At 44.3% G+C, this 16216-nt stretch overlaps 1 protein-coding gene and 1 long non-coding RNA gene across 2 annotated transcripts in view; one reads left to right on the plus strand and one right to left on the minus strand.

The window, feature by feature from the left end:
* Positions 1-16216, minus strand: part of ANO1 (anoctamin 1) — a 223156-nt gene that overhangs the window by 123707 nt on the left and 83233 nt on the right. The gene's annotated exons all lie outside the window — the stretch shown is intronic.
* LOC129008457 (uncharacterized) lies at positions 625-9781 on the plus strand. The gene is made up of 2 exons (XR_008492547.1): positions 625-2085; positions 9472-9781. It is a non-coding gene; the product is annotated as an uncharacterized LOC129008457 (long non-coding RNA).

Here is a 16216-nt window from a genome sequence, read left to right on the forward strand (position 1 = left end):
GAAGATGGGATGGTGGGCTAGCGAGTGTGGGGGCAGGCGTGGGGGGACATGATGTGGATGGCCATGGAAGGCCCTTCCGGGGAAGTGACATCTGAGCAGAGATCTTCTCCCCAGGAGCCAGCCCTGACAAGACTGGGGAGGAACATCACAGGCAGTGGCACAGCCAGGTGAAGGCCTTGAGGCTGGGAAGAGTTGTGTGTGCTGGGTACAAGAACTGAGGTCAGCCAGGCTGGGGCACCCTCCAACTAGGGGGACGACGGGGGACAAGGGCAGAGAGGAAGTTGGGAGGGCCAGGCCAACTAGGGGGACGATGGGGGACAAGGGTGGAGAGGAAGTTGGGAGGGCCAGGCCAACTAGGGGGACGACGGGGGACAAGGGCGGAGAGGAAGTTAGGAGGGCCAGGCCAACTAGGGGGACGACGGGGGACAAGGGCGGAGAGGAAGTTGGGAGGGCCAGGCCTACAGGGCCTTCAGGCCAGAAAGGCACTGGGATCCTCTGCTGGGAGGAGGGGCTGGAAAGGTGGCCCCCACAGGGACCGATGCTGTCGGAGCTGTGAGGTCACAATGATCCCGGGGCTGCTCCTGGGTTCAGCGAGCTGGGGGTAGGGCCCAGGAAACACATTTTAGTAAAGGCCCCCAGGTATCTGGCACAACCCCGGCAATATGCAAAGCCTCCTCTAATGATGGCTGAATCCAGGAGACCCCAACCCCTGTGATGGAAACCTCACCACCTCCAGAGGCAGCCGATGACTCCTGGGGCAGCCCTACCCGGCTCAAAGACAACCTGCTCCACAGAGCCAGCCCCATCCCTAGGCTTGGAGCCAAATAGGATTGCTCCTTCATAAGAAAAAAAAATCAGAGCTACAGAGTCAGCGGTCTTAAAAAGCTCCCTGCATTCTTGCCTTGCCCAGCCAAGCAGCCTCAGGTCCCCCTGCTCCCTGTACCTGGCTGGGCTCCAAGCCACTCTCAATCACATATTTTTTTAAGTCCTTTGTCCCAGACTATGAACGGCATGGAAACCAATCGAGGACTGGGGGTGGCAGCTTGTGTGTGTGACTGCTTGAGCTCTGGAGGGTCCTTCTACTGTCAGTGCCTCCCCATCCCCCACCCTAGTCTTCCGTGTTGGCCCTGAATGTCTGTAATGCATCCCTCAACTTTTCATCTGCCAGTGAGACTCACAGAGCAAATAGCCCAAGGAAAGACAAACTATGGATCAAACTCATACTAAAGGACAAATGACTTTCTTCTCCCAGATAATTTTGATAGTGAACAGGACAATCAGCATCAGAACCACAGACGGCCAGGGATGGAAGGAGTGGAGGACGAGAAGAACTTCCCACGGCAAGGGGAAAGGGAAGAAGGAAGAGGCTTGGAGGAAGGGGGACAAGGAAAACCTTTATTTCCTGCTCATCTGGCCTGGACTGAGCCAGCTCTTCCTTACCTGCTGCCCCAAACAGGGAGGCCAGCATAGCCAGAGAGGGGGCCAACGTGTGTCTGATCCCAGGGGCAATATTAAAGTTTGCCTCAGTCCAGGGCACCCATCTGAAAAATCAGGGCAAAAACAGGACTAAGAACAAAGGAGAAAAAGGTTAAGAGCAAGGGGTCACACAGGAACTGAGAAATGATTTCTCAGCTAAGCGTGTGGCCTTTGGAGATGCCTCCCTGCCCATCTGTGTTGCTGGGGTCAGAGAACCCCCATCAGGAGGGTGAGGGGGAGTGAAGAAGAGTGAAGAAGAGACCTGGGGCTCTTCCCGGAGAATGTGCGTGAGACACAGGGGCTGGCTGAGAGGCCACTGGCTTCCAGATGTCCCAGCCTCCGTCAGGCCGGACCTACCCCTGCAGGCTAGGGCTGCAACCCCATCAACGTGATATAGGGAGCCTAAGGGGAGCAGGACAAACTCTGCCTGATGTTCTGTGAGCTTCCTTCCCTCCATCAGCCATCAATCCCCCAGTACAAAGAGAGGGTCCTCTCAGCTGTGCCCAGCCACAGAAACAGCCTCTGTGCCTTGGAAAAAAATGATGTTGGCGGGCTACACCCCATTCATACTCATGAATCCACTCCAGAAGTCTGAAGACTTTTTCCCAGGTGAAAAAGAAAGAGGAATCAAAGAAAAGAAAGGAAGGGCAGAAAAAAAAGAAAGTGAAGTGAGAACAAGGAAAAGAGAGAGAAAGATTCAGAGGCAGGGAAGACCTGAGTCTGGGAAGAGGGCAGGAATGTGCCCTGTGGGGCTGAGGCGCGTCCCTTCATGTCACATCCTGGTGCTGGTGGTGACCTGATTTTGACTCATCCAAAAAATGATCAAAAGAGAGGGAAACAAAGACTAGATATGACCAGTTCTTATTTCTCCAGAACAAACGGGGTTCTGAAGAACTGGGTTCATGGGATTAGGAATCCCCATCTTCAGAGGATCACAGTGGTCCTCTTAGGGGCTTTTGTCATTTTTGCTACTGTGTGTAATGAGGCACCAAGAACATCATAGGTGAGGTACTTGGGGACTGCTCAGTTTCCCAGCAAAGGGCAATGTCCTTGTGGTAAGACTTGGATTCACATTAATTTAATCTTATCTTAAGAAAGGCAAAAATTCCTCAGCTAAAATGCTCTTGCCGAAGGATCACTGGTCTCCAGACCACTGTGGGGGGATTGGGATTGTCCTGATAAGATGACAGGCCTGGGCCCAAGGAGCTGGAATTCTCCCTGATCTTGCCTTTCTCTACCCTCATCCCATTCTTTCCTCCCCTCCCTGCTCTTTATTCAACAAACATCAACTGATGCAGTAAAAATCATTATTGGCCGGGCACGGTGGCTCACGCCTGTAATCCCAGCACTTTGGGAGGCGGAGGTGGACGGATCACGAGGTCAGGAGTTTGAAACCAGCCTGGCCAATATGGTGAAACCCCATCTCTACTAAAAAATACAAAAATTAGCTGGGCGTGGTGGCATGTGCCTGTAGGCCCAGCTACTCAGGAGGCTGAGGGAGGAGAATCGCTTGAAACCGGGAGGCAGAGGTTGCAGTGAGCCGAGATTGTACCACTGTATTCCAGCCTGGGTGACAGAGTGAGACTCTGTCTCAAACAACAACAACAACAACAACAACAAATCAACAACAACAACAAAAAACAACATAATAGACACATTCTGGTCTATGGCAGTTTCCTGCCCCAGGGAAGTCCAATGTCTTGCCCAACATTTACAGAGTGCTTGTCTAGATAGTCACTGCTTCACCCAAGGAGCTTTCAAATATCCACATTCTAGTACTTCCCACTCAGAGATTTTCAACAGTCCCTAGTGGGCCCAGAGGACAGGCAGGTTTGGGAACCTGCCCAGTCTCATGGAGGACAGACATGCACACAGGTGACGGTGATGCCAGAACCTCCTTTCTGAGACAGGCACGGAGCCCATGGTAGTGCAGGGGAGGGGACACTGGGCAAGGCTCCAGAGGGAAAGCAGCTCCTGAACCCTCCCCCAGCTCACCCCAGCACGGTCCATTCAAAACATGCAGCCCCCATGCACACAAGTTCTCAGTTGTTCTGCTTCATCTGTGTCTACTGGGGGGTGCAGGACCCTCACACAGCAAATGGTTCTTGTCCTAAATGTGTCCCTATATTTGGAATCCATTGCATTTTCATCATTTAAAAAAATCACCTCGGCCGGGCGTGGTGGCTCATGCCTGTAATCCCAGCACTGCAGGAGGCCAAGGTGGGTGGATCACCTGAGGTCAGGAGTTCGAGACTAGCCTGGCCAACATGGTGAAACCCCATCTCTACTAAAAATACAAAATTAGCCAGGTGTGGTGGTATGCGTCTGTAATTCCAGCTACTCAGGAGGCTGAGGCAGGAGAATCGCTTGAACCTCGGAGGCAGAGGTTGCAGTGAGCCAAGATTGCACCATTGCACTCCAGCCTGGGCAAAAAGAGTGAACCTCCATCTCAAAAAAAAAAAAAAAAAAAGAAAGAAAGAAAGAAAAAAAATCACCTCTCTATTTCCAAAGTACCGTTGGTTGCATACTCTATTGCTCATCCTCACACAAAGTCCATGAAATACATGGCGTTTGTATTATTAGACCCATTTTGCAGATGAGGAAACTGAGGCCCTGACACTTCCTGTGGTTTACTCAAGATCTTGCAGTTGGAAGCAACAGAGGTAGAGACCCTCCCCTAATTGGTTGACCCTAAGAGCAGACTTTTCCTCTGTTGTTGGTCTGAAGCTCTAGCTGTCACAGCCACTCCTCTGTGTGTACAACCATCTAAGGCATAAGGTGCTCCAGTAGGCAACTCTTAAGAAGCATCATGGGGAGCTCTGCTTCTGGCCACAAAAGAGTAGCTGCTGTGTCAAGAACATCTATAAAGGCTGGATTAAAAAACAAACAGAGAAACTCAGCTGCTATAAGTAGCTGCTAGAAGGAATTGGAAGAAAACCAAGGCAGACAGGACTTGAGGGCTAAGAGAGGGGAGCTGCAGAGAAATAAGCTCAACATTCTGGAGGAGAGAGAGAGAGAGGGAGAGAGAGAGGGGGGCACGGGGGGAGAGAGAGAGAGAAAGAGAGAGAGAGGGAGAGAGAAAAAGGGAGGCAAAAATTGGAGTTCAGGCACCCACCAATCCCAACAACTCACCTGGAATGTTCTGCCCAAGGCTTCTGGGACAGCCCACACTAATTTGACCAGGCCCTTTCTCATGATCTGCTTTCTTTTCACCTGTCTGCCTCCCACCTTATTCAATATTTTGATGATCTTCCTCTTTGCAGCCTCTCTTACCAGTCTTCCCAGCAGGACACTATCCTGATTCTTCAACATCTCTACTCAAAGGGGTACCGAGTATCCCCCTCCAAGGCACAGATTTCTTCCCCTAGTGTTACCTATCTCGGTATAATCCCCCATCAGCATACATGCACCCTTCCTGCAGACCATGTTCAGTTAATCTCCCAGACCCCAATCTCCACCACCAAACAACAACTTCTTTCGTTCTTAGGCGTTGTTGGATATTTCCGACTCTGTATCTGGATACCAGGCTTTGCTATCCTAACCAAACCACTTTACAAGCTCACAAAGGGTAACTTAACTGATCCCATAGACCCTAAGTCTTTTCCCCATTCCTCCTTTTGCTCTCTCAGAAAGGCCCTGGAGACAGCTCCCACACTAGCGCTCCCCGACTCGTCCCATCCTTTTTCCTTACACACAGCTGAAATCCAAGGCTGTGCTGCTGGAGACCTCACACAGGAGCCAGGCCCACGACCTGTTGCCTTTCTATCAGAACAAGTTGACCTCACAGTTCTAGGCTGGCCCTTATGTCTGCGTGCGGCAGCAGCTTTAATACTTCTAGAGGCCTTCAAAATCACAGACTATGCTCCACTTACCCTTTACAGTTCTCACAACCTTCAAGCATTAATATCCTCCTCACACCTTTCACATTTATTGTCTGCCTCTCGACTCCTCCAGCTCTATTCACTCTTTGTTGAAACTCCAACAGTAGCTATTGCCCATGGGCCTGATTTCAACCCAGCTTCTCACTTAGCACCCAAAACAAGTCCTGAACCACATGACCGTGTTTTCCTAATACATCTAGCATCTTCTCCCTTTCCTCAGGGTTCTATTCTTCCAATTCCAAACCCAGACCACACTTGGTTTATCGATGGCAGTTCTTCTAAACCCCATCAATTTTCACCAGCTAAAGCTGGATATGCTGTCGTGTCCCACACCTCCATTATCGAAGCTGCTGCCCTTCCTCCCTCCACCACTTCCCAACAAGCCGAACTGATTGCTTTAACTCGTGTGCTCTCTTTTGCTGAAGGAATGCACATTAACATTTATACTGACTCCAAATATGCTTTCCACTTCCTCCATAACCATGCTGCCATCTGGGCTGAAAGAGGCTTCCTTACCACACAAGGCTCTTCCATTGTCAATGCCTCCCTAATAAAGGCCCTCCTTAAGGCTGCTCTCCTGCCGCTGAGGCTGGAGTCATTCATTATAGAGGACACCACAAACCTACTGATCTTATTGCAAAGGAAAATACCTATGCCAACAGGACAGCAAAAAAAAAAAAAAAAAAAAAAAAAAAAGCCAATGCCTCCACACCCGCTAATATCCCAGCCCCTACTCCAGAAGGCCAGTATTTTTCTTTCTCCTTTATCACTCCCACCTACTCTTCTTCTGAAAACCTGCTCTACCAGTCTTTTCCAACTCAAGGCAAGTGGTCCTTCGAGCACGGAAAATTCATTCTTCCTGCCTCACAAGCTCAGTCCATTCTTTCTTCCCTTCAAGACCACCTCCATGTGGGATACAAGCCTCTGGCTCGCCTCCTACAGCCCCTCATCTCCTTCCCTTCATGGAAATCCATCTGTAAGACCACCACCTCTCAATGCTCTGCCTGCCATGCCACCAGCTCCCAAGGCTTTCTCAGGTCTCCTCCTTTTCCTACGCATCAGGCTCGTGGATTTACTCCAACACAAGATTGGCAGATTGACTTTACTCATATGCCCCGTGTCCGTAAATTTGAGTATCTCCTGATTTGGATCAACACCTTCATCAGATGGGTCAAGGCCTTTCCCACTAGCTCCAAAAAGGCTACTGCAGTCATCCCTTCCCTTCTAACAGATTTAATTCCCCAACTTGGCCTCTCTACTTCTATTCAATCTGACAATGGTTCAGCATTTTTTTTTTTTTTTTTTTTTTTTTGACGGTCTCTCGCTCTGTCGCTCAGGCTGGAGTGCAGTGGTGCGATCTCGGCTCACTACAAGCTCCACCTCTCAGGTTCATGCCATTCTCCTGCCTCAGCCTCCCGAGTAGCTTGGACTACAGGCACCCGCCACCACACCTGGCTAGTTTTTTTTTGAAACGGAGTCTAGCTCTGTCGCTCAGGCTGGAGTGCAGTGGCACAATCTCGGCTCACTGCAAGCTCTGCCTCCCTGGTTCACGCCATTCTCCTGCCTCAGCCTTCTAAGTAGCTGGGACTACAGGCGCCCGCCACCACGCCCAGCTAATTTTTTGTATTTTTTTTTTTAGTAGAGACGGGATTTCACCGTGTTAGTCAGGATGGTCTCAATCTCCTGACCTCGTGATCGGCCCGCCTCGGCCTCCCAAAGTGCTGGGATTACAGGCGTGAGCCATCGCGCTCGGCCGACAATGGTCCGGCTTTTGTTAGTCAAATCACCCCAGCCATCTCTCAGGCTCTTGGTATTCAGTGGAACCTTCATACCCCTTACTGTCTTCAATCTTCAGGAAAGGTAGAATGGACTAATGGTCTTTTAAAGACACACCTCACCAAGCTCAGCCTCCAACTTAAAAAGGACTGGACAGTACTTTTACCTCTTGCCCTTCTCAGAATTAGAGCCTGTCCTCGAGATGCTACAGGGTACAGCCCATTTGAACTTTTATATGGACATGCTTTCTTGCTTGGCCCCAACCTTGTTCCAGACACCAGCCCTCTGGGCAACTATCTTCCAGTCCTCCAGCAGGCTAGACAGGAAATTCACCAGGCTGCTAATCTTCTCACAACCTTCCGTAGCTTCTCTAATAACTTCTCTGCTAGCATCGCAGACATATCACAAACTTTATTAATCCTTCAGACCCAGGTTGACTCTTTAGCTGCAGTTGTCCTCCAAAACCGCCAAGGCCTCGACTTACTCACTGCTGAAAAAGGAGGACTCTGTATATTTTTAAATGAAGAGTGTTGTTTTTACCTAAATCAATCTGGCCTAGTATATGACAACATAAAAAAACTCAAGGATAGAGCCCAAAAACTTGCCATCCAAGTAAATAATTATGCTGAATCCCCTTGGGCACTCTCTAATTGGATGTCCTGGGTCCTCCCAATTCTTAGTCCTTTAATACCTGTTTTTCTCCTTCTCTTATTTGTACCTCGTGTCTTCCGTTTAGTTTCTTAATTCATATGAAACCACATTCAGGCCATCACCAATCATTCTATACAACAAATGCTCCTTCCAACAACCCCACAATATCACCCCTTACCCCAAAATCTTTCTTCAGTTTAATCTCTCCCACTCTAGGTACCCACGCCACCCCTAATCCTGCTCAAAGCAACCCTGAGAAACATCGCCCATTATCTCTCCATACCACAGCCAAAATTCTTTGCCGCCCCAACACTTCTCCACTATTTTGTTTTGTTTTTCTTATTAATATAAGAAGACAGGAATGTCAGGCCTCTGAGCCCAAGCTAAGCCATCATATCCCCTGTGACCTGCATGTACATGTCCAGATGGCCTGAAGCAACTGAAGAACCACAAAAGAAGTGAAAATAGCCAGTTCCTGCCTTAGCTGATGACATTCCACCATTGTGATTTGTTCCTGCCCCACTGCAACCAATCAGTCGACCTTGTGACATTCTTCCCCTGGACAATGAGTCTCATGAGCTCCCCACCGAGCACCTTGTGACCCCTGCACCTGCCTGCAAGAGAAAACCCTCTTTAACTGTAATTTTTCACTGCTTACCCAAATCCTATAAAACTGCCCCACCCCATCTCCTTTTGCTGACTCCTTTTTTGGACTCAGTCTGCCTCGCCTGCACCCAGGTGATTAAAAAACTTTATTGCTCACACATCACACACACATACACACACACACATACACACAAAATTGGCGTTCAGGGTACTCTAAGGAGGTGGAGTCCTAGTAAACTCTCCAGGCTTTCAAGCAAGAACTCAAAAAAAGACCTGCCTTCCCTAAGTCCTTAAGTCTAATCTCAAATCATCTCCAACCCTGACAGAAACCAGCTGGTCTTTCTGCACTCTGCCTGCCAAAAAGACAAGAATCCTCTCGGAAGAAGAGAACATCATCTGGAGCCTCCACATTGTCCACATGTGATATCCAAGATTCAATTAAAAATCACCATACATGCCAGGAAGCAGAGCTAAATGATTAAGAACCACAGAAACAAAACAAAGTAAAACAAGCAAACAAAAACCAAAGGGCAATAGAAACAGACCAACAGCAGATCCAGATATTAGTGTAATTAGGCACATCTGTTAATATGATGAATACAGTAAATGCAAAGATGGAGAATTTCACTTGAGAATAAGAATGTACAGATAGAATCCAATGGGAATTCCAAAGCCAAAAATGAAAATTCAAAAGGTAGGTATAACTGCAGGTTAGATAGAATATAAGAGATTAGTTAAACTGAAAGATGGTTAACAGAAAGCATTGAAATTGAAGCACAGGAGAAAAAATAAGATGTAAAACACAGAAAAGACCATGAGAGACATCCAAGTCTTTTGAACATACCTAACCTATGTGCAGTTGGAACCCTGAAAAAACGGAAGAAAATGGGGCAGAAGCAATATTTGAAGTGTCTGACCAAGAATTTTCCAAAACTGATGAAAGACACTAGGCCATGTTTAGTTAAGAATATGATACGCTCTATGAACCCAAAACAGAATATATTCGCATAATGTCAGTTTTATTTTTTCCTTTTCAATCCATAGCTTTTTATTTATTTTTCTTGCCTTATTTTTTTCCTAGGACATCTAGCACAATGTTGAAAAGTATGGCCCAGACCCTATCAGAATAATCCCAGCCCATCATAGCAAAATTGGTGAAAACAAAAAAAAGGGAAAAATGACAAAACAGCCAGAGAAAAAAGACATCTACTTTCAAAAGATTAATAATAAGGTGAATGGCTGACTTTTCAACAGAAGCAATAGAAACCAAAGACAATAGAGTGACATATTGAAATTGCTGAAAGAAAATTACTGCCAATCCAGGGTTCTATATCTAGAGAAAATATCTTTCAAAAATGAAAACGAAATAAATAAATATGTTTTTGAATGAACAAAAACTAAGAAAATTCATAGCCAGCAGACCTGCACTAAAAGAAATACTAACAGGAATTTTTAGACAGAGGGAAAATAATCCCATATGAAAGTATGATAAGGTAGAAAAGAATAAAGAACATTGGAAAGGAAAATATATATGTGAGTAAAGCTAAATGAATATTGATTGTTTAAAATAGCAATAACAATGTCTTGTGGGGATTAAATGTAAGTAGCATTAATACATGACAAAAATAAACAAAAGGTGGGGTGGGAGGGAAGGTAAATGAAGTTAAAAGCATTTTTAAAACCTTAAGTTAAGGTTTTCACATTGTCCAAAGGTGGTGTAAATATTGTTTTAAGAAAGACTCTAAAAAGCCAGGGATGCATGTGGCAATTTCTAGTGCAACCACTTGAAGAATAATAAAGAAATGTATAACTAACCAAATAATAGAAGAGAAATGGCAATTTAAAAAAGAATTGATTAACCAAAAAGTAATATAATGGATGTAAACCCAGACATATATCAGTAATTATAATAAATATAAATGGCCTAAATATTCCAATTAAATGACAAAGTTATAGATTGAATTTTTTAAAACTTCAACTATATACTATATACAGAAGACACAGTTTAATATGAAGAACCAGAATGATTAAAAGTCAAAGGATGGAAAAATATTAATATTCCATGCAAACACTTGAAAGAAATTTGTGTGGCTATAGAAATATCAAATAAATATATTTCAAAAGAAGAAATTTTACTAGAGATAAAAAGGGATGCTTTATAGTGGTACATCTATTCAACAGAAAGATATAATAATTTTAAATTATGTATACATCAAAATACATAAACCCAAAACTGACAGAACTAAAGGAATAAACCATTAATTGTGATTGTATATTTTAACTTAAAATTTAACACAACTCTTTCAGGAAATCATAGAATTTCATACACACACACAAAATCAACAAAAATTACTGAATATACATATTTTTTAAGTGCACAAAAAATCATTTACCACAGTAGCCCATATTGAGCCATAAAGCCAGCCTCAACACAGTTCAAAGGACTGAAATCTTGTCCTCTGATAACAACAGAAACAAGTAAAGACCAATAACAAAAGGACAACTATAAAAAAACTCAGTGTTTGGAAGTTAAGTGATATCCTTCTAACTTATCTATAAAACAAAATTAAATCACAGTGAACATTTAGAAACACTTTGAACTGGATATCATGAAAATATGATATCCCACATCGTATTATGGTATCATCATATGTAGCTAAATCTGTGTTTGAAAATAATTGTACAGCCCTAAATGCATTTGAGCCTAAAAAGAAGGCTGAAAATTAATGATCTAAATTTATGACTCAGGAAGCTAAAAAAGGACTGTATATTAAACCCAAAGTAGAAGGACACAAATAATAAAGAACAGAAACCAACAATTTAGAATTCAAATTTATAATGAAGAAATCAACAAAACTAAAATTGCTTATTTAAAAGACTAATAAAATTCATAAAACTCAATCAAGACTCAGGCCTGCCCCTCACAAGAGTGGAGACCACATGCCACATGTCTAAATAGTTAAGTTATAAATCAAGCTAGGAAACAATTGAATGATATATTTGCTGTTTCTACTTTGACAAATATACCTTCCTACAACTGAGAAGGCTAGGTTCAAATTTAGGAGTCTCAGACTCCTTGGAGATGTGTGCCAGCAGCTGAGGTGGTAGGGAGCTGGTGCCTGCCACCCACTTTCACTACCCTGGCACCATCCTGCACAGTGAGGAGCCTGTACCTCCAAGGTCTGACCACAGCCCCACAACATCTGCCCCTTAGCTTTCTTCTTTGCCTGCACCCTGTTCCCATGGCTTGCCTTTGAAAGGAAAAACCCAGTGGGGAGGACTTGCAGGCTCTGGGTGCAGGCTGGGGGGCCATTAACATCTAGGCATGGTCTGAATATCTAGGCATGGTCTCGGAAGGGGTGTGTGGGCCCTGGGTGTGCAGTTTCCTTAGCTCCATGGACTTTACACCTGTGGCGAGGGGTGAGGAGGAGGAGGAACAGAGCAGGGCTTCAGTAGCCCAGGGTCCTGAGCAGGGGCCCCTCTTGCCTGGGCCTGAGGGCCATACTGGAGACAGAGTATGAAATAGAGAAGACAGACACAAATGATGGATAACAAGAACGAGAAAACAGACATTACGACAGTTTCTACAGACAGGAAAAAGATAATGTGAGTACATTATTAATAACTATTCAAATACATTGGAAAATCTAAATGAAATGGATCATTTTCCAGAAAAGCACCACTTCCCAACACTTGCCTAAGAAGAGGTAAACAATCACAATGTCCTATATCTATAAATAAATTTGATTTCTACTAAAATTCTTTTCACAAAGAGAACTCTAGGCACATAGAGCTCCACTGGTAAAATTTTCTAGGCATTTCAGGAAGAAATAACACCAATATTCCAGAAACTCTTCCAGGAATAGGGAGAGACACCATTTCCCAATGAATTTGAAACTGAAAAGGATATTACAAGATGAGACAATATTTCTTATAAATATACATATCTCTTATAAATCCTAAACAAAAATACTGGCAAACCAATTCAATTAACAAGGTTAAAATATTATGACCAAACTGAACTTATTTCAGGGATGTAAGGTTGGTTTAATACTCAAAAATTAACAAAATAAAGGATAAAAAAACCCAAATGATCATCTTGGTGGATGCTACAAAAAGCATTTGGTAAAATTTAACACGTGTTTATAAGAACTCTTAGCAAATTAAAGAGAAATCACTAAACCTACAACAAATGGCATGTTAAATAGTAAGCTATTGAAAGCTGTACCCTGATGCTGGAATTGAAACACAGACGTCTGCCACGTCCACTCCTATTCAACATTGCACTGGATGTTCTAGGGATGTAATAAGGCAAGAAAAAGAAATAAAAAGTTATGGATTGGAAATGAAAAAATAAAACTGACATTATCCCCAAAAGCAGGATTTTGAAAGGAGAAAATCCAGACGAACTATTGGAATTAAAAAGTAAATTTGGCAAACCAGATGAACTATTGGAATTAAAAAGTAAATTTGGCAAAGTCACTGAATACAAGATTAACACTCAAGAGTCAATTGTTCTTCTATATACTAGGAACAAACAAAATCCTAAAAACTCATGCCTTTTTAAACAACATTAAAAAAATTAAATGCATAAGAACAAACAAAAAAGATGCATGACCTCAGTAAAGAAAAATCACCAAACATTACTAAGAGAGATGAAAGAAAACTGGAATGAATGGCAGGATGGTCTATGTTCATGGATTGGAAGACTCAGTATAGTATAACCATTAATTCTCCCCAAACTGGGGCCGGGCACAGAGGCTTACGCCCAGGACTTTGGGAGGCCGAGATGGGTGGATCATCTGAGGTCAAAAGTTTGAGACCAGCCTGGCCAAAATGGTGAAACCCTGTCTCTACTAAAAATACAAAAAAATTGGCTGGATGTGGTGGCAGGCGCCTATAATCCCAGCTACTTGGGAAGCTGAGGCAGGAGAATAGCTTGAACCTGGGAGGCAGAGGTTGCAGTGAGCCAAGATCGCGCCATTGCACTCCAGCCTGGGCGATAAGAACAAAACTCTGTCTCAAAAAAACAAACAAACAAAAAAAAAAACCAAAAAAAAAAAAAAAAAGAAAAAGAAAAAGAAATTCTCCCCAAATTGGTCTTGACCTTATATTCAATATGATCCCAATTAAATGTCAGAAGGCATGCGTGTATGTGTGTGTGTCTGTGTAAGAGAGGTTGACAAGTTGATACTGAAATTTATATGGAAATGCCAAAGGCCAACAAGACGCAAGACTCCCTCAAGGGAAAAGTGAGAGGACGTATATTATCTGATATTCATATTGACCAACAATAGTTATAACAGTGTACTATTCAAGGATACATGGATCAAAGCAGAGATTCTAGAAACTGACTTGCATATATTCCACAATTTGATTTACTGCAAAGGTGCTGCTGTAGTGCAGTGTGGGAAAGGACCGTGTTTTCAATAAATAGTGTGTAATCAATAAGTGGTGTGGAATCAATAAGTGATGTGGAATCAATAAATGGTGTGGACAGTCATAGGGAGAAAGCTGGACCTTGACCTTACATCATACACAAAGCCAATTCCAGATGCAAAAAGGCCAACCATAAAGCTTATAGAATAAACCACAGGAGGCTACCTTCATGACCTTAGGATGCACAAACATCTCTTAAACAGAATACAGAAATCAGTAACCACAAAGCAAAAGACTGATAAATCTTCAATAAAATTAGAAACTCTGTTGATCAAAAGACAACATTAAGTAAGTGAAAAGGGAAGACATAGAGTGGGAGAAGATATTTGAAATACATATAAATCTCAAAGGACTTGTCTCCAAAATATGTAAGCCACTCTTACAAAGGAATAGGAAAAGACAAATAACCCAATTTAAAAAAATTCTTGCATGAGCACTTCCTCTAAAGAGGCTCGTCACATGATCCATATATACCTGTGATATGGTGACCACCAGCATTAGTCCTCGAAAAGACACAGCGTAAAACCACAATGAGATACCACAACACACACACCAGAATGGCTCAAAGCAAAACAAAACCAGACCCCAAAACAAAACCTGACAATGTTAAGTGTCAGGGAAGATGTGGCGTTTCTGGACATCTCACACACATGCTGACATAAGTTTTGATTGGTACAACTACTTTGGAAAACTTGGCAGCAACTCCTGAAGGGAAACAAGCTTGTCTCATGACCCCGAAATTTCACTGTTACATAGGAGTCCAAACTGGAAACAACCCAAATGCTCATCAACAGGAAAATTGTGGTGTGTTTATACAACAGAATACTCTAGAACAACAAGAATGAAGGACTTCTACATGTAACTATGTTGAAGAATCTAACATATGAGGTTAGAGCAAAAGCTCGCTTCCACCTGAATTCAAAAACAGGCAAGTTGAATCCACAGTGACGGGTGGAGGGTAATGACCGGGGGTGGGTGGGCATCATGAAGGGGGCTTCAGGGAAGCTGGTAATGTTCTTTAGCTTGATCTGGGTGGTAATCATCAGATACATTCATGTTGTAGAAATTCATCAAACTGTAAAATTATGATCTGTACACTTTCATGAACGTCTACTGCAATAAAAACTGTTTGCTCTCAAATAAAAAACTGCATATGGCAATGGTAGTTTCTTGAAGCACAGATAAGCCCAGGTAAGTGCCTGACACTGGTGGTCAGCCATGCATCACGTTCTTTCCAACCTCATGAGAATTTCCAAGCATGTCCTCTCCCTTAGTTTTCCTATAACCTTGTTAGTATCCCCACTTGACAGGTGAGGAAATTGAGGTCAGAGATGTGAGTGAACTTGCCCTAGGTCACACAGCTAGAGAATAGCGGAGTAGGATTTGAATCCAGGTCCTATCTTCAAATACCACGCCTTCTGCCTTTTAATTTAACTACTCCTGAGGGGAACTAGAACCATAAGCACTAAACATTTGTGAGGTGCCTTCAGGGAGCACTGTTCTTGATGTTATAGAAGTTAGGAGGAAAAGCTTGAGGGCAGCGCAGGAGAGGGTTGGGGCCCCCAACAGTGGTGCAGCAGTTACCTTGAGGGTGGTGGAGGTGGGACCACGGTCAACAAAGAAAGGAAAAGCACAGGGAGCAGAGTCAGAAAAGCCTCCAGGGAGGAAGAGCCATAGGGCTGGGCTTGGGAGCTGCCTGGGGAACAAGGAAGGGGGCTCCGAGTGAGAAGCAGCAGGAGCAATGGTGTGATGTGGTGCTAAGTAAGTGGGTCGTGGCCTGCACCTGCACTGTGGGGTGAAGGACCTGGCCCTCCAGTCGTGCAGCCTGTTCCCAGCACTTCTGTGTCAATAGTCACTGAAATTCAAACCTCACCTGTATCAGGTACTAAACAGCTGTGTTATCACAGCTGCCACGGATTTCAGGGTTTGGCTAGTTGTCACTATGTATCTTGCACCCCAAATAGGATACAGGGGTTTCCAGTTGAAGGGACCATGCCAGGAGGAAAAGCTCCAGGCAACATTCAAGTGATTTTCCCAGAATGCAGTCTGTCATCTACAGGGATGGAAGAATCATTCCTAAAACAGCCCAGGGTTCCATCTTTATTGCTTAAAACACAGACAGCAGCTGGGCATGATGGCTCACGCCTGTAATCCCAGCTTTGGGAGGCCAAGGCGGGTGGATAACCTGAGGTCAGGAGTTCTAAACCAGCCTGACCAACATGGTGAAACCCTGTCTCTACTAAAAATACAAAAATTAGCCAGGCCTGGTGGTGGGCACCTGAAATCCCAGCTACTCAGGAGGCTGAGGCAGGAGAGTCGCTTGAACCTGGGAGGTGGAGGTTGCAGTGAGCTGAGATTGTGCCACTGTACTCCAGCCTGGGCAACAG

This window comes from Pongo pygmaeus, chromosome 9 (genome assembly GCF_028885625.2).
Source record: "Pongo pygmaeus isolate AG05252 chromosome 9, NHGRI_mPonPyg2-v2.0_pri, whole genome shotgun sequence".
In the NCBI taxonomy this organism is placed as follows: domain Eukaryota; kingdom Metazoa; phylum Chordata; class Mammalia; order Primates; family Hominidae; genus Pongo; species Pongo pygmaeus.